The sequence below is a fragment of the Triticum urartu genome, chromosome 5A, assembly GCF_056163025.1.
Source record: "Triticum urartu cultivar PI428250 chromosome 5A, HENAU_Tu73, whole genome shotgun sequence".
Taxonomy (NCBI): domain Eukaryota; kingdom Viridiplantae; phylum Streptophyta; class Magnoliopsida; order Poales; family Poaceae; genus Triticum; species Triticum urartu.
Window position 1 is genome coordinate 94,323,544 of NC_141877.1, and position 21,709 is coordinate 94,345,252.

Below are 21,709 nucleotides of genomic sequence, written 5' to 3' on the forward strand. Positions count from 1 at the left end.
TTGCTGGAGGAGTTTTCTTCAAGGCAGATTGTCAAGGGGTTCCCATTATAACCCAACCGCGTAAGGAACGCAAAATCCGGGAACATAACACCGATATGACGGAAACTAGGGCGGCAAGAGTGGAACAAAACACTAGGCGAGAGGACGAGCCTTCCACCCTTTACCAAGTATATCGATGCATTAAGATAACATGGCAATATAATGATATCCCAATAAGTAAAATAATGTTCCAACAAGGAACGGTCTCCAAACTTGACCTGCAACTAGCAACGCTATAAGAGGGGCTAAGCAAAGCGGTAACATAGCCAATCAACGGTTTGCTAGGACATGGCGGGTTAGAGGTTTGACATGGCAATTTGGAAGGCATGATAAGCAAGTGGTGGGTATCATAGCATAGGCATAGCAAAAGAGCGAGCATCTAGCATAGCAAAGATAGTAGTGATTTCGAGGGTATGATCATCTTGCCTGCAAAGTTGTCAGAGTTGACTGGATCCTCGAAAGCAAACTCAACGGGCTCCTCGCTAGCGAACTCTTCTCCCGGCTCTACCCAAACAAGACAAACAATCAAACGGAACACAATCAACCACGTGCAAAGCTCAAACAATATGATGCAAGGGTGGTGTGCTATGCGGGATGCGACGCGGGATGCATATGCAAGATTTGACAAGGAATGCATGAACCTGGCCTCAACTTGGAAAACCAAGTGTGCCACTGGAAAGATGAGATGAAATCTCTTGAAAACGATATAAAGAATGCCGGAATCAGAGTTACAGTTTGGAAATGGCAAGCAATTCAAATATGACCACGATCTGCGATTTACAGCAAGTAGCCATCTAAATGCAACAAGATGAACATGCTACAGCACCCAAACATGACAACAAAATACATGGAAGGGATGCATTCAAGATGCTTAACAAAAGTCTAGCACTGAGCTACGGCCAATTCATCCATTAACAGGTTCAAACAAGCATGGCAAAAATGCATTTGACAAAAAGATCTCAGACTTGGTGAAATTAACACTTGTCTGGAATTTCAGATTAGTTAGCACACTTCGGAGCATGAAAACTATATGCTACAGGACCTGAACATGGCAAAGTAAAGCATGGCATGGAGCTACTCAAAGATCTTAACAAAAGTCCCTTAGTGACCTTGACCCAAAAGGGATCAGAAAATACATTTGCAAGCATGTGAACATGGCAAAAACATAATCAGTTCTCAGACTTAGTGAAAACCGGAGCATGCTGAAACAGATATCAAGTAGGCATGTTTACGAGCTCGATGCACTCACTACAGAGCATGTCATGACAATCTAAGCATACACCCATCAATAATACACAAAATACAAGCTAGACATGGCAAGAACAATAACATAGCATGCACAGATCAACTACAACATCCTCGGCAAAATCGCTAACAAGTAGACAATCTGCCCAGATTCACGGAATAGCAAAAGTAGAGCTCGATTGACTCAAGCTAGGGTGATCCATAATTTCAAACAAAGACATGGATGGATAGAGAACTACAAGATTAACAAAACATCCTTACTGATCATCCTCAAAAGAGGCATGGATCACTAGAAAACAACATGAACATATGGCCATATGAGATAAACAGATCAAGGACTTAGTGGAAATGCTAAGTCCCTGAAATCAGCATTACCAAGTGCCTCACTTTGCAAGCTTGTGCTAGTCACCACACACATCACAAAAATACATGGGTTGCACCTCTGGAAAGATGGCAAAACCCTTAACAAAACATATGTAGAGCTCAGGGGCATATCATGCACACAATAACCATGGCAAAAATGACAAATAACTAATTGGAGCAGCAGATCTGACACATATCTCAAATAGCACTCTTCTAATAGCATTTCGGGCATCAAGATGAACTCAAATGAAAATGATGCAATGAGATGAAATGATGTGCTCTCTGAGGCGAACATTTTGATATGCTATATGCCCAAAACGGATCTACGGATGAGGAGTTACGACATGATGAACAAGGGCAAATAAATTAGGGTTAGGGCAAAAGAGGTCAACCGGATCTGATCCAGATCTGGATCCGGCGCGGGTGGCACTGTAGCAGGGGCACGCTTCCCGAGGATGACCGGCCGGAGCTCGCCGGAGTTCGCCGGGGACTTGCCGGAGTCAAGGGAGAGGAGGAGGCCGGAGTGGGCGAGCTCGCCGGGGCGGCGACTTGGCGGCGGCGGCGCGGGCTTGGACGACGGTGAGGTGGCGCGTCGGGCGGGCTCGCGGCGGCCGGCGTCGATGGCGCGGCGGCGGCGGAAGTGGCCGGCGACGGGGCGGCGAGGGGCTCCGACCATCGGGCGGCGGGGCAACCGGGCGCGGGCAGCGGCTCGCGGCTGGGCCGCGGGGGCCTGCCCCAGGCCGCGCGGGCTTCGGCGGGAGGAGGTGGTGGCGCACCACATGGCAGGCGCTGGTTGGCGCGGGCGGCGGCGGCGGCTCCGTCCGGCGCGGCGGAGACGAATTTTAGGGTTCGGGGGAGAAGGAGATCCGGATTTCGGAGGGGTTCTATTTATAGGCATAGAGGGAGCTAGGAGAGTCCAAATGAGGTGCGGTTTTCGGCCACGCGATCGTGATCGAACTCTCTAGATGATGGAGAGGGTTTTGGTGGGTTTGGGCCAACTTGAGGGGTGTTGGGCTCCAACACACACGAGGCCTTTTTGATCCCTCGGTTAACCGTTGGAGCACCAAACGAAGTCCAAATGGTACGAAACATGACAGGCGGTCTACTAGTAGTAAACCAAGGCCGCTTGGCAAGTCTCGGTCCAATCCGGAAATGTTTAATCCCCACATACGAAAGAAAGGTAGAAATGACCACCGGAGGAGAACGAAGCGCCGGAATGCAAAACGGACAACGGGGAAAATGCTCGAATGCATGAGATGAACACGTATGCAAATGCAATGAACATGATGACATGATATGAGATGCATGACAACAATAACAACACACGGAGACAAAAACCCGAACCCGAGAAAATAAAATAACTTAAGGCCGGAAACGGCAAGAGTTGGAGTACATATTGGGTAAATCACATCCGGGGTGTTACAACACTCCACCACTACGAAAGGATCTCGTCCCGAGATCTAGGACTGAAAGAACGCCGGGTACTCAGAACGGAGGTGATCCTCGCGTTCCCAGGTAGCTTCATGGTCGGAATGGTGTGGCCACTTGACTTTGAGGAATTTGATTGACTTGTTGCGAGTCTTGCGTTCAGTCTCTTCAAGAATAGCAACGGGGTGCTCACGGTAAGAGAGATCTTCTTGGAGCGCAATGCCCTCGAAGTTGACGGTGCGGTCACGAGTCTTGAAGCACTTTCGAAGCTGAGAGACATGGAACACGTCATGAACATTTGCAAAGTTCGATTGAAGCTCGAGTTGATAGGCGAGATCGCCTCTCTTGCTGACAATCATGAAAGGTCCCACGTATCTAGGGGCAAGCTTCCCTTTGATACCGAAGCGACGAGTACCTTTCATTGGAGAGACGCGGAGGTAAACATGATATCCGATCTCGAAAGCCAAATCACGGTGCTTACTATCATAGTAGCTCTTCTGGCGAGATTGGGCTGCTTTGAGGTTATCTCGAATGACTCTGCACATTTCCTCTGCCTCTATGATTAAGTCATTACCCAAGAGCTGACGTTCACCGGTTTAGGACTAGTTGAGAGGGGTACGGCACTTCCTGCCATATAGGATTTCAAATGGGGCCTTGCCCGAACTAGCTTGAAACTGTTGTTGTAGGAGAATTCAGCATAAGGAAGACAATCCTCCCACTTCATGCCGAAGGAGATCACATAATCCCTGAGCATATCTTCAAGAATCTGATTGACACGCTCGACTTGACCGCTAGTTTGAGGATGGAAAGTTGTGCTGAAGCGGATGTTGGTGCCCATGGCCTTCTGAAACGAATCCCAAAACATGGAGGTAAAAATGCTGCCACGGTCTGAAGAGATCACTTGTGGAATACCGTGCAGAGAGACAATCCGAGAGGTATAGAGCTCCGCCAATTGAGCTGCAGTGATTGACTCGTTGATAGGCAGAAAGTGAGCCACTTTAGTGAGTTTGTCGATGACAACGAATATAGCATCATTGCCACGCTTGGACTTTGGAAACCCAGTCACGAAGTCCATCTCAATGTGGTCAAACTTCCATTCTGGAATCGCAACAGGTTGGAGGAGACCCACTGGCCTTTGATGTTCTGCCTTTACTCTTCTGCAAACTTCACACTCATTCACGAACTGAGCAATCTCGCGCTTCATTCGAGTCCACCAATAAGCCTTCTTGAGGTCCTGATACATCTTCGTGCTCCCAGGGTGGATGGAGAGGAGAGAATTGTGAGCCCCGTTCATGATCACTTTACGAAGGTCACCTTTGGGCACAACAACATGATCCTCGAAGAAGAGAGTATCCTTGTCATCAAGGCAGTAGCACTTGTACTTGGGTTGACTCTTGGCAATCCCAATCTTCACCTTCTTCACCATAGCATCAAGAAGCTGAGCTTGGCGAATCTGATCTTCCAAGGTAGGAGAGACTAGAAGGTTGGCGAGGAAACCTTGAGGAACAACTTGCAGATTAAGTTTGCTGAAAGCTTCACAAAGCTCGGGTTGATAAGGCTTGAGAATCAGACTGTTGCAATAAGCCTTCCTGCTCAATGCGTCAGCAATCACATTGGCCTTGCCTGGAGTATACTCGATACTCGGATTATACTCTTGAATCATTTCGACCCATCGAGTCTGCCTGAGGTTGAGATTAGGCTGAGTGAAGATGTACTTGAGACTCTTGTGGTCAATGAAGATGTCCACTTTTCTTCCCAATAAGAGATGTCTCCAAGTCAAGAGAGCATGCAGAACTGCCGCCAACTCGAGGTCATGAGTGGGGTAGTTCTTCTCGTTGGGCTTCAACTGGCGAGAGGTATAAGCAACAACTTTCTTCTCTTGCATCAACACTTCGCCAAGACCTTGGAGAGAGGTATCACAAAAGACCTCGTATGGCTTGGATTCATCAGGCGGAGTCAGAACTGGAGCAGTGACCAATTTCTCTTTCAAAGTGTTGAAAGCAATGTCACACTCCGGAGACCAAACGTACTTGACGTGCTTATGGAGAAGATTTGAGAGAGGCTTCAACGAATCTTCGATGATAGCTTGCGAGACCGAGGAAGCTACGGAGTTGCTTCACGTTCTGAGGAGGTTCCCAATTCACAATTGCAGACACCTTCTCAGGATTCACCGCAATGCCCTCGGCAGAGATGATATGACCAAGATAAAGAACCTCATCGAGCCAAAATTCGCACTTGAAGAATTTGGCGTAGAACTGGTGTTCCCTCAGCTTATCGAGTACCAAACGCAAGTGCTTGGCATGATCTTCCTTGTTCTTTGAGAAAACCAGAATGTCGTCAAGATAGACCAAAACGAAGTCATTGGTGTAGGCGTTGAAGATGAAGTTCATCATGCGAGAGAAAGTCGGAGGAGCGCTGACGAGGCCAAAAGACATGACAGTGTATTCATATGAACCATAGCTTGTCCTGAAAGCCGTCTTGGGAATATCTTGCTCACGGATTCGAATCTGATGATAACCCATACGGAGATCAAGCTTGGAGAATACGTGGGCACCTTTGAGTTGTTCGAACAGCTCGTTGATGTTAGGAAGTGGGTATTTGTTCTTGATAGTCTTCTTGTTCAATGGACGGTAATCAACACAAAGTCGGTCCGTTCCATCCTTCTTCTTCACAAAAAGAACACCACAACCCCACGGAGAGGAACTAGGCCGGATGAGACCCATTCTCTCTTGAATATCGAGTTGCTTCTTCAGCTCCTTCAACTCTTCAGGTCCGAGCTTGTAAGGACGCTTGCACACAGGTTCCGTGCCCGGCTCAAGATCGATGACGAATTCAACTTGCTGGTGCGGAGGCATTCCTGGAAGCTCTTCTAGAAAGACGTCTTGATATTCGCAAACGACTGGAATTTGCGAGATGGCATCCAGTTCACCCTTCTCATTGAGAGAAAACAGATGGATGGTATCGTCATTCACGGCAAAGACAATTACATCCTCAGACGAATGAGTCAATTGAATCTGCCTGGCTGCACAATCAAGCTGAGCCTTGTGCTTAGAAAGCCAATCCATCCCAAGAATAAGATCAATATCCGAGTTACCAAGAACCATTGGAGAAGCCAGAAACTTGAAATCACCCATCATGATAGAAACATCCGGAACTATTGAAGTAGCCATCATAGACTTAGCCGGAGAAACCACTCCCATAGGTTTACCCAACATTTGCGAAACGAAGTCATGCTTGGAAACAAATGATCTTGACATGAAACAATGCGATGCACCAGTGTCAAAAAGAACTTTTGCGGGAAAAGAGTTAACTGGAAAGTTACCCATGATAACATCTGACGAATCCTCTGCCTGAGCTGCATTCAGCAAGTTGACCTTGGCGTGCTTGGGGTTATGCTTGACCACTGTTGTACTTGCCGATCTCACAGGAGGGGGAGGAGGAAGACGCCTCTGATTGAAGCATTTGTTGGCATAGTGACCCTTCTGTTGGCACTTGTTGCACGTGACCTCTGAAAGCGGGCGGTGATACGGAGCACTTGATCTTGGAGCTTGAGACGAAGTCTTGTTCTGAAAACCAGGGTTGGGTGGGTGGGAAGATCCACTGCCACCTTTGCTCTTCTGCTGATACGGCTGACGGAACGGAGGAGGAGGAAGCCAATACTTCTGCTGCTTGGCCACTTGAGTAGAGGAAGAAGGCGTAGCATCTCTGACTCGCTTCTTGGAAGCATCACACCTCACTTGAGCGGCCTCTTTCTTCAATGCCATGTTGTAGAACTCATCGTACCTCAAGGGCTCAAAGAGAACAAGAGCTAGCTGAATTTCTTCTCTGAGACCACCCCTGAACTGGTATATCATGCTCTTCTCATCAGGGACGTCCTGCTTAGCAAAGCGGGCGAGCTTCTGAATCAACTTGTTGTAGTCATAGACAGACAAAGAGCCTTGCTTCAGGCTGCGGAATTCCTCACGCTTGCTTTCAACCACGCTCTGAGGAATATGATGAGCTCTGAAATCTTGACGGAATTCATCCCAGGTAATCGCACGTCCACCTCTGGAATCCTTGTACTGCTGGAACCATTCTGCAGCTTGATCTTTGAGTTGGAAGGAAGCGAACTTGACGAAGTCCTCAGGCCTGACGTTACTGCACTCGAAATGCTTGCACAGATCCACGAGCCAATCGTCAGCATCAGTTGCCTCAACACAATTGCTGAAAGTCTTTGGCCCGTTAGCAAGGCACTGGTTGAGTGTAGCAAAGTGATTCTGATTGTTGCCTTGGTTGCCTTGGTTCGCTCGATTGTGCTCTTGAAGAATTTGCATGATCAACTGTGTGTTTGCATTGGTTGTCGCCATCACAGCTTGCCATGCCTCCGGAGGAGGTGGAGGTGGTGGCGGATCTTGATTCTGATTCTGATTGGTGCTCTTAGCGAGAGCCATCCTGAAGAGGTTGACCACCGTTAGCACATTGACAAATAAAATGAAGCTGAAACCAACGGAATGAAAATGGCAACATAAAGTCTTCACATTCGAACAAAATGAACGAATGCATTCCTCTTGAAATGGTCACATATCCATAAATTGAGAAGCCACTTAAAATTTAGATAGAGAAATAAATCAACAAGGTACGGATCAAGAACGAATACTCGGTAAGAAATCCCAATCTCAAACCAAATATCCGTGGAAGAAGAACTAGAGCTACGAGAATTCCCACCTATGAAACTCCCAAACCTTTCCGGTTATGCAATCAGGTGTTGGGGATACAGGGGAAGCATAATATCTCACCCAATTCTAGCAAATCCTACATCCAGCTGTATCCATCCTTCAACACATAACCGAGAAAAACTTCGGAAACCATCTACCTCAACCTTCGAAAAGCATCCGTTATACAAGTTATGGCGATACTCCCGAACTCCCGCCCCAGTACTGGGTGGCGTCGAGGTTATCTCACCAACGAACTGCATAAAAGAGATTTTCGATGTCGGCATACTAAACTCAAGTATTCCAGAACTGCCACGATAAAATTATGACGACAACACCTCAGAGCTCAACTCCCCGGGACACTGCCACAAAACCCATGACAGGAGGCACCAATACAATGTTCTCGTCACAAAACCATCAGAACAATTCCAAGATACCCGCGTGATCCTAAAAAAAATTTAGTGAAATTTGAGAAGAGAAGAGTCAAAACTCTACGTCAGGATGCCTTACCAGAGCGATGAGGAGACTGGGAAGTAAAAAAAGAATTCCTAAACTCTCCGATATATAATTCCTAAATGACTCAAAACATTTTTCTAGACACAACTCGGCCGCTAAAAACGATCAAGCAATGGGGCTCCTAAGGTCGGGGAAAGCTCTGATTACCAACTTGTAACACCCTCGATGCGACTATAGCTCCCACGTGTAGAGGCACGACTTAGAGACATAATCAAATTGAAGGCATATGTCGCAAGTTAGGCAATCTTCACAACATCCCATGTAATATAGATAATAAAAGGGGAGATAACATAGTTGGCTTACACTCACCACGTCAACCAAGTACATAAATAACATTACAACATTCAAACACTCATGGCCCGACTACGGCGCCAAAATAAAAGATAACCCAACATGCGACACGGTCCCGATCACCCCAACTAGGCACCACTACTGATCATCAGGGAAAGACACGTAGAATCGTTGAGAGTCCTCGTCGAACTCCCACTTGAGCTCAAGCGCGTCACCTGGAGCGGAATCATCAGGCCCTGCATCTGGTTTTGGAAGTAAACTGTGAGCCACAGGGACTCAGCAATCTCGCACCCTCGCGATCAAGACTATTTAAGCTTAATAGGAAAGGCAAGGTAAATATGTGGAGCTGCAGCAAGCGACTAGCATATATGGTGGCTATCCTGTTCGCAAAAGAGAGCGAGAAGAGGAGGCAAAGCACGAACGAGAATCTAGAGAACAACCTGCGCAAACATTACTCCAACATCGTGTTCACTTCCCGGACTCCGCCGAGAAGAGACCATCACGGTAACTCACACAGTTGATTCATTTTAATTAAGTTAAGGTTCAAGTTGTCTACAACCGGACATTAACAAATTCCCATCTGCCCATAACCGCGGGCACGGCTTTCAAAAGTTCAAATCCCTGCAGGGGAGTCCCAACTTAGCCCATGACAAGCTCTCACGGTCAACGAAGGAATAGACCTCCTCCCGAGACATTCCGATCAGGCTCGGTATCCCGGTTCTACAAGACAACTCCGAAAATGGTAAAACAAGTCCAGCAACACCACCCGCTGTGCTGACAAATCCCGATAGGAGCTGCACATATCTCGTTCTCAGGGCACACCGGATAAGCTAAGCGTACAGGAGCCAACGTAACCCAAGTTGCCAAGGGACGGCCCCGCACGGTGCTCTAGGTTGGACCAACGCTCAGAGGAGCACTGGCCAGGGGGTTTAAAATAAGATGACCCTTGAGTCCGCGAAACCCAAGGGAAAAGGCTAGGTGGCAAATGGTAAAACCAAGGTTGGGCATTGCTGGAGGAGTTTTATTCAAGGCGGACTGTCAAGGGGTTCCCATTATAACCCAACCGCGTAAGGAACGCAAAATCCGGGAACATAACACCGATATGATGGAAACTAGGGCGGCAAGAGTGGAACGAAACACTAGGCGAGAGGCCAAGCCTTCCATCCTTTACCAAGTATATAGATGCATTAAGATAACATGGCAATATAATGACATCCCAACAAGTAAAATAATGTTCCAACAAGAAACGGTCTCCAAACTTCACCTGCAACTAGCAACGCTATAAGAGGGGCTGAGCAAAGCGGTAACATAGCCAATCAACGGTTTGCTAGGACATGGCGGGTTAGAGGTTTGACATGGCAATTTGGGAGGCATTATAAGCAAGTGGTAGGTATCGTAGCATAGGCATAGCAAAAGAGCGAGCATCTAGCATAGCAAAGATAGTAGTGATATCGAGGGTATGATCATCTTGCCTGCAAAGTTGTCAGAGTTGACTGGATCCTCGAAAGCAAACTCAACGGGCTCCTCGTTAGCGAACTCGTCTCCCGGCTCTACCCAAACAAGACAAACAAGCAAACGGAACGCAATCAACCACGTGCAAAGCTCAAACAATATGATGCAAGGGTGGTATGCTATGCGGGATGCGATGCGAGATGCATATGCAAGATTTGACAAGGAATGCATGAACCTGGCCTCAACTTGGAAAACCAAGTGTGTCACTGGAAAGATGAGATGAAATCTCTTGAAAACGATATAAAGAACGCGGGAATCGGACTTACGGTTTGGAAATGGCAAGCAATTCAAATATGACCACGATCTGCGATTTACAGCAAGTAGCCATCTAAATACAACAAGATGAACATGCTACAGCACCCAAACATGACAACAAAATACATGGCAGGGATGCATTCAAGATGCTTAACAAAAGTCTAGCACTGAGCTACGGCTAATTCATCCATTAACAGGTTCAAACAAGCATGGCAAAAATGCATTTGACAAACAGATCTCAGACTTGGTGAAATTAACACTTGTCTGGAATTTCAGATTAGTTAGCACACTTCGGAGCATGAAAACTATATGCTACAGGACCTGAACATGGCAAAGTAAAGCATGGCATGGAGCTACTCAAAGATCTTAACAAAAGTCCCTTAGTGACCTTGAGCCAAAAGGGATCAGAAAATACATTTGCAAGCATGTGAACATGGCAAAAACAAAATCAGTTCTCAGACTTAGTGAAAATTGGAGCATGCTGAAACAGATATCAAGTAGGCATGTTTACGAGCTCGATGCACTCACTACAGAGCATGTCATGACAATCTAAGCATACACCTATCAATAATACACAAAATACAAGCTAGACATGGCAAGAACAATAACATAGCATGCACAGATCAACTACAACATCCTCGGCAAAATCGCTAACAAGTAGACAATCTGCCCAGATTCACGGAATAGCAAAAGTAGAGCTCGATTGACTCAAGCTAGGGTGCTCCATAATTTCAAACAAAGACATGGATGGATAGAGAACTACAAGATGAAAAAAACATCCTTACTGATCATCCTCAAAAGAGGCACGGATCACTAGAAAACAACATGAACATATGGCCATATGAGATAAACAGATCAAGGACTTAGTGGAAATGCTAAGTCCCTGAAATCAGCATTACCAAGTGCCTCACTTTGCAAGCTTGTGCTAGTCACCACACACATCACAAAAATACATGGGTTGCACCTCTGGAAAGATGGCAAAACCCTTAACAAAACATATGTAGAGCTCAGGGGCATATCATGCACACAATAACCATGGCAAAAATGACAAATAACTAATTGGAGCAGCAGATCTGACACATATCTCAAATAGCACTCTTCTAACAGCATTTCGGGCATCAAGATGAACTCAAATGAAAATAATTCAATGAGATGAAATGATGTGCTCTCTGAGACGAACATTTTGATATGCTATATGCCCAAAACGGATCTACGGATGAGGAGTTACGACATGATGAACAAGGGCAAATAAATTAGGGTTAGGGCAAAAGAGGTCAACCGGATCTGATCCAGATCTGGATCCGGCGCGGGTGGCACTGTAGCAGGGGCACGCTTCCCGAGGATGACCGGCCGGAGCTCGCCAGAGTTCGCCGGGGACTTGCCGGAGTCGAGGGAGAGGAGGAGGCCGGAGTGGGCGAGCTCGCCGGGGCGGCGACTTGGCGGCGGCGGCACGGGCTTGGACGACGGTGAGGCGGCGCGTCGGGCGGGCTCGCGGCGGCCGGCGTCGATGGCGCGGCGGCGGTGGAAGTGGCGGGCGACGGGGCGGCGAGGGGCTCCGGCCACCGGGCGGCGGGGAAACCGGGCGCGGGCGGCGGCTGGGCCGCGGGGGCCTGCCCCGGGCCGCGCGGGCTTCGGCGGGAGGAGGTAGCGGCGCGCCACGTGGTAGGCGCTGGTTGGCGCGGGCGGCAGCGGCGGCTCTGTCCGGCGCGGCGGAGACGAATTTTAGGGTTTGGGGGAGGAGGAGATCCGTATTTCGGAGGGGTTCTATTTATAGGCATAGAGGGAGCTAGGAGAGTCCAAATGAGGTGCGGTTTTCGCCCACGCAATCGTGATCGAACGCTCTAGATGATGGAGAGGGTTTTGGTGGGTTTGGGCCAACTTGGAGGGGTGTTGGGCTGCAACACACACGAGGCCTTTTCGATCCCTCGGTTAACCGTTGGAGCACCAAACGAAGTCTAAATGGTACGAAACTTGACAGGCGGTCTATCGGTAGTAAACCAAGGCCGCTTGGCAAGTCTTGGTCCAATCCGGAAATGTTTAATCCCCACACACAAAAGAAAGGTAGAAATGACCACCGCAGGAGAACGAAGCGCCGGAATGCAAAACGGACAACGGGGAAAATGCTCGAATGCATGAGATGAACACGTATGCAAATGCAATGCACATGATGACATGATATGAGATGCATGACAACGATAACAACACATGGAGACAAAAACCCGAACCCGAGAAAATAAAATAACTTAAGGCCGGAAACGGCAAGAGTTGGAGTACATATTGGGTAAATCACATCCGGGGTGTTACAGTGGGGGCGTGCCTGGCCCCCCTGGGCGCGCCCTCCTTCCTCGTGGCTTCCTCGCTGCTTTCTTGACGTCCACTCCAAGTCTCCTAGATCACGTTTGTTCCAAAAACGATCCTCGCGAAGGTTTTATTCTGTTTGATATTCCTTTTCTGCGAAATACTAAAATTGGCAAAAAAAACAACAATTTGCATTGGGCTTTCGTTTAATAGGTTAGTCCCAAAAATAATATAAAAGTGCATAGTAAAGCCCATTAAACATCCAAAACAGATAATATAATAGCATGGAACAATCAACAAATTATAGATACATTGGAGACGTATCAAGCATCCCCAAGCTTAATTCGTGCTCGTCCTCGAGTAGGTAAATGATAAAAACAGAATTTTTGATGTGGAATGCTACCTAACATAATTTTCAATGTAATTCTCTTTATTGTGGCATGAATGTTCAGATCCGAAAGATTCAAGACAAAAGTTTAATATTGACATAAAATAATAATACTTCAAGCAAACTAACTAAGCAATTATGTCTTCTCAAAATTGCATGGCCAAAGAAAGCTTATCCCTACAAAATCATATAGTTTAGCTATGCTTCATTTTCGTCACACAAAAATGCTCTCATCATGCACAACCCCAATGACAAGCCAAGCAATTGTTTCATACTTTAGTTATCTCAAACTTTTTTCAACTTTCACACAATACATGAGCGTGAGACATGGACTTAGCACTATGGGTGGAATAGAATACAATGATGAGGGTTGTGTGGAGAAGACAAAAAAGGAGAAAGTCTCACATTGACACGGGTAATCAACGGGCTATGGAGATGCCCATCAATTGATGTCAATGCGAGGAGTAGGGATTGCCATGCAACGGATGCACTAGAGCTATAAATGTATGAAAGCTCAACAAAAGAAACTAAGTGGGTGTGCATACAACTTGCTTACTCACGAAGACCTAGGGCATTTGAGGAAGCCCATTGTTGGAATATAAAAGCCAAGTTCTATAATGAAAATTACCACAAGTATATGAAAGTGACAATATAAGAGACTCTCTATCATAAAGATCATGGTGCTACTTTGAAGCACAAGTGTGGAAAAAGGATAGTAGCATTGTCCCTTTTATTTTTATTTTTTTTGGCCTTCCCCTTTTTTGGGACAATGCTCTATTAATGATGATCATCACACTTCCATTTATTTAAACTCAAAGATTACAACTCGATACTAGAACAAAGTATGACTCTATATGAATGCCTCCGGCGGTGTACCAGGATGGGCAATGAATCAAGAGTGACATGTATGAAATTATGCATGGTGGCTTTGCCACAAATACGATGTCAACTACATGATCATGCAAGGCAATATGACAATGATGAAGCGTGTCATAATAAAAGGAACGGTGGAAAGTTGCATGGAAATATATATCGGAATGGCTATGGAAATGCCATAATAGGTAGGTATGGTGGCTGTTTTGAGGAAGATATAAGGAGGTTTATGTGTGATAGAGCGTATCATATCACGGGGGTTGGATGTGCCGGCGAAGTTTGCACCAACTCTCAAGGTGAGAAAGGGCAATGCACGGTACCGAAGAGGCTAGCAATGATGGGAAGGTGAGAGTGCGTATAATCCATGGACTCAACATTAGTCATAAAGAACTCATATACTTATTGCAAAAATCTAAAAGTCATCAAAAACCAAGCATTACACGCATGCTCCTAGGGGATATATTGGTAGGAAAATACCATCCCTCGTCCCCGACCGCCACTCATAAGGAGGACAATCAAAGAAACACCACATGCTTCAAATTTGTCACACAATGTTCACCATACGTGCATGTTATGGGACTTGCAAACTCTAAAACAAGTATTTCTCAAATTCACAACTACTCAACTAGCATGACTCTAATATTACCATCTTCATATCTCAAAACAATCATCAAGTATCAAACTTCTCATAGTATTCAATGCACTCTATATGAAAGTTTTTATTATACCCATCTTGGATGCCTATCATATTAGGACTAATTTTATAGCCAAAGCAAATTACCATTCTGTTCTAAAGGACTCTCAAAATAATATAAGTGAAGCATGAGATATCAATAATTTATATAAAATAAAACCACCACCGTGCTCTAAAAGATATAAGTGAAGCGCTAGAGCAAAATTATCTAGCTCAAAAGATATAAGTAAAGCACAAAGAGTATTCTAATAAATTCTGATTCATGTGTGTCTCTCCAAAAGGTGTGTACAGCAAGGATGATTGTGGTAAACTAAAAGGCAAAGACTCAAAGCATACAAGACGCTCCTAGCAAAACACATGTCATGTGATGAATAAAAATATAGCCTCAAATAAAGTTACCGATGGATGAAGACAAAAGAGGGGATGCCTTCCGGGGCATCCCCAAGCTTAGGCTTTTGGTTGTCCTTGAATTTTACCTTGGGGTGCCTTGCGCATACCCAAGCTTAGGATCTTGCCACTCCTTATTCCAAAATCCATCAAATCTTTACCCAAAAACTTGAAAACTTCACAACACAAAACTCAACAGAAAATCTCATGAGCTCCGTTAGTATAAGAAAACAAACCACCACTTTAAGGTACTGTAATGAACTCATTCTTTATTTATATTGGTGTTAAACCTACTGTATTCCAACTTCTCTATGGTTCATACCCCCCGATACTAGCCATAGATTCATCAAAATAAGCAAACAACACACGAAAAACGGAATCTGTGAAAAACAGAATAGTCTATAGTAATCTGTAGGTTTCGAATACTTCTGTAACTCCAAAAATTCTAATAAATTAGGAAGACCTAAATAATTTGTATATTAATCAACTCAAGTTGGAATCAGTATTTTATCGCTCTCTGGTTAAAAATGAAAATTATTCTCGTCAGCGCATACTTTCTATTTTTTTCAGCAAGATCAAATAACAATCATCCGAGAAGATCCTAAAGGCTTTACTTGGCACAAACACTAATTAAAACATAAAAAACATAATAAAACAGAGGATATATGATTTATTTATTACTAAATAGGAAAAAAAACAAGAAACAAAAAATAAAATTGGGTTGCCTCCCAACAAGCACTATCGTTTAATGCCCCTAGCTAGGCACAAAAACAAGAATAGATCTAGGAATTATCATCTTTGGTATGCAATCCATAAGTGGCTCTCATAATAGATTCATAAGGTAATTTAATCTTCTTCCTAGGAAAGTGTTCCATGCCCTTCCTTAATGGGAATTGGAATCTAATATTTCCTTCTTTCATATCAATAATTGCACCAATCGTTCTAAGGAAAGGTCTACCAAGAATAATAGGACAAGTAGGATTGCAATCTATATCAAGAACAATGAAATCTACGGGCACACAATTCCTATTTTCAACAATAAGAACATCATTAATTCTTCCCATAGGTTTCTCAATGGTGGAATCCGCAAGATGCAAATTTAAAGAACAATCATCAAATTCACGGAAACCTAACACATCACACAAATTTTTTGGAATTGTGGAAACACTAGCACCCAAATAACATAAAGCATAGCATTCATGATCTTTAATTTTAATTTTAATAGTAGGTTCCCACTCATCATAAAGATTTCTATGGATAGAAACTTCTAATTCAAGCTTTTATTCATAAGATTGCATTAAAGCATCAACGATATGTTTAGTAAAAGCTTTGTTTTGATCATAAGAATGAGGAGAATTTAACATAGATGGAAACAAGGAAATACAATCTATCAAAGAGAAATTATCATAATTAAATTCCTTGAAATCTAAAATAGTGGGTTCATTGCTATGTAAAGTTTTGACCTCTTCAATCCCACTTGTACCAATTTTTTGCATCAAGATCTAAAAACACTGAATCATTGGGACGCCTTTTAACTAAAGTTGACTCATCTCCAGTCCCATCTTTATCAATATTAATATTAGAAAAAACAAAGATTTAATAGGAGACACACCAATCACTTTTAGATCTTCATCATTATTACCCTCTAGCTCTTCCGGTTTGGCGGCCATCTTATTAACTAAGGTGGCCTGCTTATCCGAAATTTGGGCTATCAAGTTTTCAAGATGAGCGAACTGAGATTTCAAACCATAAAATTCCTTAGACATATCATCAAGTTCTTTATTCATGTACCCCATAAAACCTTTTTGTTCTTTAAGCTCGTTCCTGAAGAAATTATTATGCTCAAATTGCAAGGACATAAAGCTTCTAACGTTGTTTTCAATTTCTTCCAACCTTCTAAGGTGAAGATCAATGATTTTTGGCCGAGCCATCACAATCCAACACACAAGCAAACAAGAAGCAAGCGAGAAGAGGCGAATGGAAAAAGGGCGAATAAAACGGCAAAGGTGAAGTGGGGGAGAGGAAAACGAGAGGCAAATGGCAAATAATGTAATGCGAGGGATAAGGGTTTGTGATGGGTACTTGGTGTGTCTTGACTTGGCGTAGATCTCCCCGGCAACGGCGCCAGAAATCCTTCTTGCTACCTCTTGAGCATGCGTTGGTTTTCCCTTTAAGAGGAAAGGGTGATGCAGCAAAGTAGCATAAGTATTTCCCTCAGTTTTTGAGAACCAAGGTATCAATCTAGTAGGAGACTACACGCAAGTCGCCTAGTACCTGCACAAACAAACAAGAACCTCGCAACCAACGCGATAAAGGGGTTGTCAATCCCTTCACGGCCACTTGCAAAAGTGAGATCTGATAAAGATAATAAGATAAATATTTTTGGTATTTTTATGGTATAGATTGGAAAATAAAGATTAGAAAATAAATAGTAAACTAGAATTCTAGATTGGAAACTTATATGATGTAAAGTAGACCCGAGGGCCATAGGTTTCACTAGTGGCTTCTCTCAAGATAGCATGTATTACGGTGGGTGAACAAATTACTGCCGAGCAATTGATAGAAAAGCGCATAGTTATGATGATATCTAAGGAAATGATCATGAATATAGGCATCACGTCCGTGACAAGTAGACCGAAACGATTCTGCATCTACTACTATTACTCCACACATCGACCGCTATCCAGCATGCATCTAGAGTATTAAGTTCATAAGAACAGAGTAACGCATTAGGCAAGATGACATGATGTAGAGAGATAAACTCAAGCAATATGATATAAACCCCATGTTTTTATCCTCGATGACAACAATACAATACGTGTCGTTTCCCTTTCTGTCACTGGGATCAAGCACCGCAAGATTGAACCCAAAGCTAAGCACTTCTCCCATTGCAAGATAGATCAATCTAGAAGGCCAAACCAAACTAATAATTCGAAGAGACTTGCAAAGATATCGAATCATGCATATAAGAATTAAGAGAAGAATCAAATAATATTCATAGATAATCAAGTTCATAAACCCACAATTCATCGGATCTCGGAAAACACACCGCAAAAAGAGTTACATCGAATAGATCTCCAAGAAGATCGAGGAGAACTTTGTATTGAGATCCAAAGAGAGAGAAGAAGCCATCTAGCTAATAACTATGGACCCGAAGGTCTGTGGTAAACTACTCACACATCATCGGAGAGGCTATGGTGTTGATGTAGAAGCCCTCCGTGATCGAATCCCCCTCCGGCAGAGCACCGGAAAAAGCCCCAAGATGGGATCTCACGGGTACAGAAGGTTGCGGCGGTGGAAAAGGTGTTTCGTGGCTCTCCCCGAAGGTTTTAGGGTATAAGAGTATATATATAGGCGAAAGAAGTAGGTCGGTGGAGCTGCGAGGTGCCCGCGAGGGTGGGGGCGCACCTAGCCCCCTGTGCGTGCCCTCCTGCCTCGTGGCTTCCTCGCTGCTTTCTTGATGTCCACTCCAAGTCTTCTGGATCACGTTTGTTCCAAAAACGATCCTCGCGAAGGTTTTATTCTGTTTGGATTCCGTTTGATATTCCTTTTCTGCGAAACACTGAAATAGACAAAAAAAACAGCAATTTGCACTGGGCTTTCGGTTAATAGGTTAGTCCCAAAAATAATATAAAAGTGCATAGTAAAGCCCATTAAACATCCAAAACATATAATATAATAGCATGGAACAATCAAAAAATTATAGATATGTTGGAGACGTATCATTCTCCTGTTCCCATATCAGTTTCATGCCGTAGTATCCTGCCACACCCATACGGTGGGGGTGTATGTTCTTCTTATGAAGTTCCGATTGCTTGAAACTCTTCTCAGCAAACTCTTTAGTTGCCCTAACCCTTTTGAATTCTGCCCAGTCTGCCTTTGTAATTTGGGGGTATGCATGGATTGGGTTCTTGCCTTCACTCAAGTACTTCTTGTACAGCATGTGCTTCCAGTTTCTCCAAGCATCCCTAGCCTTAATGTTGAGCCTTGCCCTGCCAACAAATCCACACACACTCATGAACCTCGTGCATGCTTTATCTGGTTTAGTTGGAGCCCAAGACTTTAAATCAATCTCGGTTACTTCATATACACCTTTAGGCTGGTATGCGGGCTTCCTTGGAGCGTTCCTCCATGTTCTGACTGGAAGGGTAATTGCTGTAGCTCTATCCCGTTTAAGATTACTTGATCCCTCACAATCTGCTGAAGACCTAGGGTTGTCCGAATCAGATGAAGATACATCGCTTGAAGCATGAGTGTTGCTGCTGCTACTCGGCATCTACAGAGAACACATGCGAAACTCGGGAAATGAGGATAAGCATAAAACTAACAACTTGGTATCAAGCTTTCTAAACTTGCCATGCAATAATTTAGAAAATGTACGGCTAATTTGTTAAGTTTGTCTGACTCGGGCGCCTGCGATCTTTAAATAGACAGTAACTTATTGGAACAAATACAGCTTATATGTAGTAAGGAAGGTAGATAATGAACATATATATGCTCTTCGTTATTTTATAGCCAATTTGGGAACATACAGAACGAAATTGGAAGAGGGATTGCGAGGAAATATGCCTCACCGCGATGGAGAGCAGTAACTAACATGCTTCTTAATGCAAACCCGACCGGACCATAGGAGAGGCGAGGGTTACTGCATCGATATGCTCGAGGGTGGCTGGCGAGCAAACGAAGATGGCGAGGCGCGGGCCGCCGTGTGTTGGGAACGGCAGTGGAGGTAGGCTTGACGCCGAAGAGCGGGCAGACGACCGGGGTGAGCACGTCGGCGCCTGAGAGGGTTCTGCTGTGGATCTGGGGGAGGGCGAGCTGGCGATGAAGATTGGGTGGACTAGTTGAGTAAAACGCGGGCGGACGGTGGGGGTGTTGGGGACTCCGGGTGTTGGCGGCCTAGGTGAAAATGGTGAAAAATATCCCCGGTCGCCACGCGCGCGGAAAGGCCTATGCAAACGGTTGCCTCTAAGCGCTCGTGTGCACAAACAAAATAATTTCGTTTGAAATGAAGGCCCTGTTCGGAGACCTGCTCATTCACCACTCCGCTCCCGGAGTTGGAGTCAAAAGGCATGGAGCTGGGAAAGAGATGCTCCAGCTTCTCATATTTTTAGGAGTTGGAGTGACTCTGAACAGGGCTGAAGACGTACTAATTTTGAAATGAAGACGTGAGTTCATCGTTTCGCCTCTAAATTTTTTCCACGTAAAGCAATCACAATTATACCACAGGTTTGATTTGCTGGCGCATTTTAGGTCTCGTGTGCTATATGTAAGATATTTTTTTGCATTTACCATGCATTTTGGCATATAAATCAATTCCTAGATGGACTGCACTTCCTGTCGAAAGGGATGATGATTGTCGTTCGATCTGGGAGCATCCAACGATGCAGACGTACGATCCGTGGGGTTTGCGCCCTGGCCAATCAAAACGCACGACTCAGATCACGCGCGCAGCAAAGGGGAGGCATCGGCCATGTTTTGGTAGGCACACGGCTTTCGTGTGTGAACCGTGTGCTATTTGAAAACATTTTTTGAGGGAGGGGCTATTTGAAAACATTTACATGTGTTGTCGAAAGGGATGAGGATCGCCGTTCGATCAAGGAGAATCCAACAGTGCAGACGTACGATCCGTGGGGTTTGGGTTCTGGCCAATCAGAACACATGACTCAGATCGCGCGCGTGGCAGAGGGAGGGGGCATCGGCCACGGTTTAGTGGACACACGGCTTTCATGAGTGAACCGTGTGCTCTTTGAAAACATTTACATTACCTAATATCATATTTTTGTTCGAATAAAAACATGAGTTCATCGTTTCGCCTCTAATTTTTTTCCACGGTAAGAAATCATGATTGTACCCTATGGTTTGATTTTCTGGTACATTTTACCAGGTGGCAGGCCTCGCTAGCAATCTCAAACTATGAATATGCAAAAAAAAGATCCCGTTTGTGTGTGTGTGTGTGTGTGTATAGTCGCAATTACACGTGTGTGTGTGTTAGCAAGATCATTTGTGTGTCGCTTTGCGAGTCTTCATTCATTGAGCAAGAAACGGGAAAAAAATTCAAACAGTTCGGCCACAGGGTGTGACTAGAGGCGTAGGCCTTTTGTTGGTATTTTAATTTCAGCAAATGCATATAGAGTCCGGAAAATAACGAAAATCATTGTGTCATTGTCGCGTGCTCTCACGATCGCATGAAAAAAATTGGTAAAGTTTGACACAAGTCTTTTTTCCTAGACTTTCCTCAACCTTGTCGATGCGCCTCCTCACTAGATTCAGCACATAGTCACGAGTTGCCTCCAATCCTAGCACGATAGCCGGCGCAACACTCGGATCATAGGTGGGCAAAGGCAGCTCGTCTTCCACATCTCCTTCATGTGCACCATGCACACTTGAATTTGATTTCTGTGAATTCACCATTATAGCAACTCAAGTAGATCAACTGAAGAACCCGGGAGAAAAAATTGTACCGTGATCAACCTTGCTCTGAATATCACTTGATGTGACTCAACTAGACGGCGAGTCGTTTGTTGGCCCAAATCTTTCATGGTACTATTTGCAGTAGCAACAAGAAATTTCAGTCAAGCAAAGATGAAAGACTGTAGGATCAAAAACTAGCGTTGAGTAGATTAGATCGGCTCCACGCGCAGCAACAACAAAATTCTTACGGATCAGCAACGAAGACAATATTTAGTAGCCCCCAACATAAGATGTTTTATCTGTATCTATTAACCC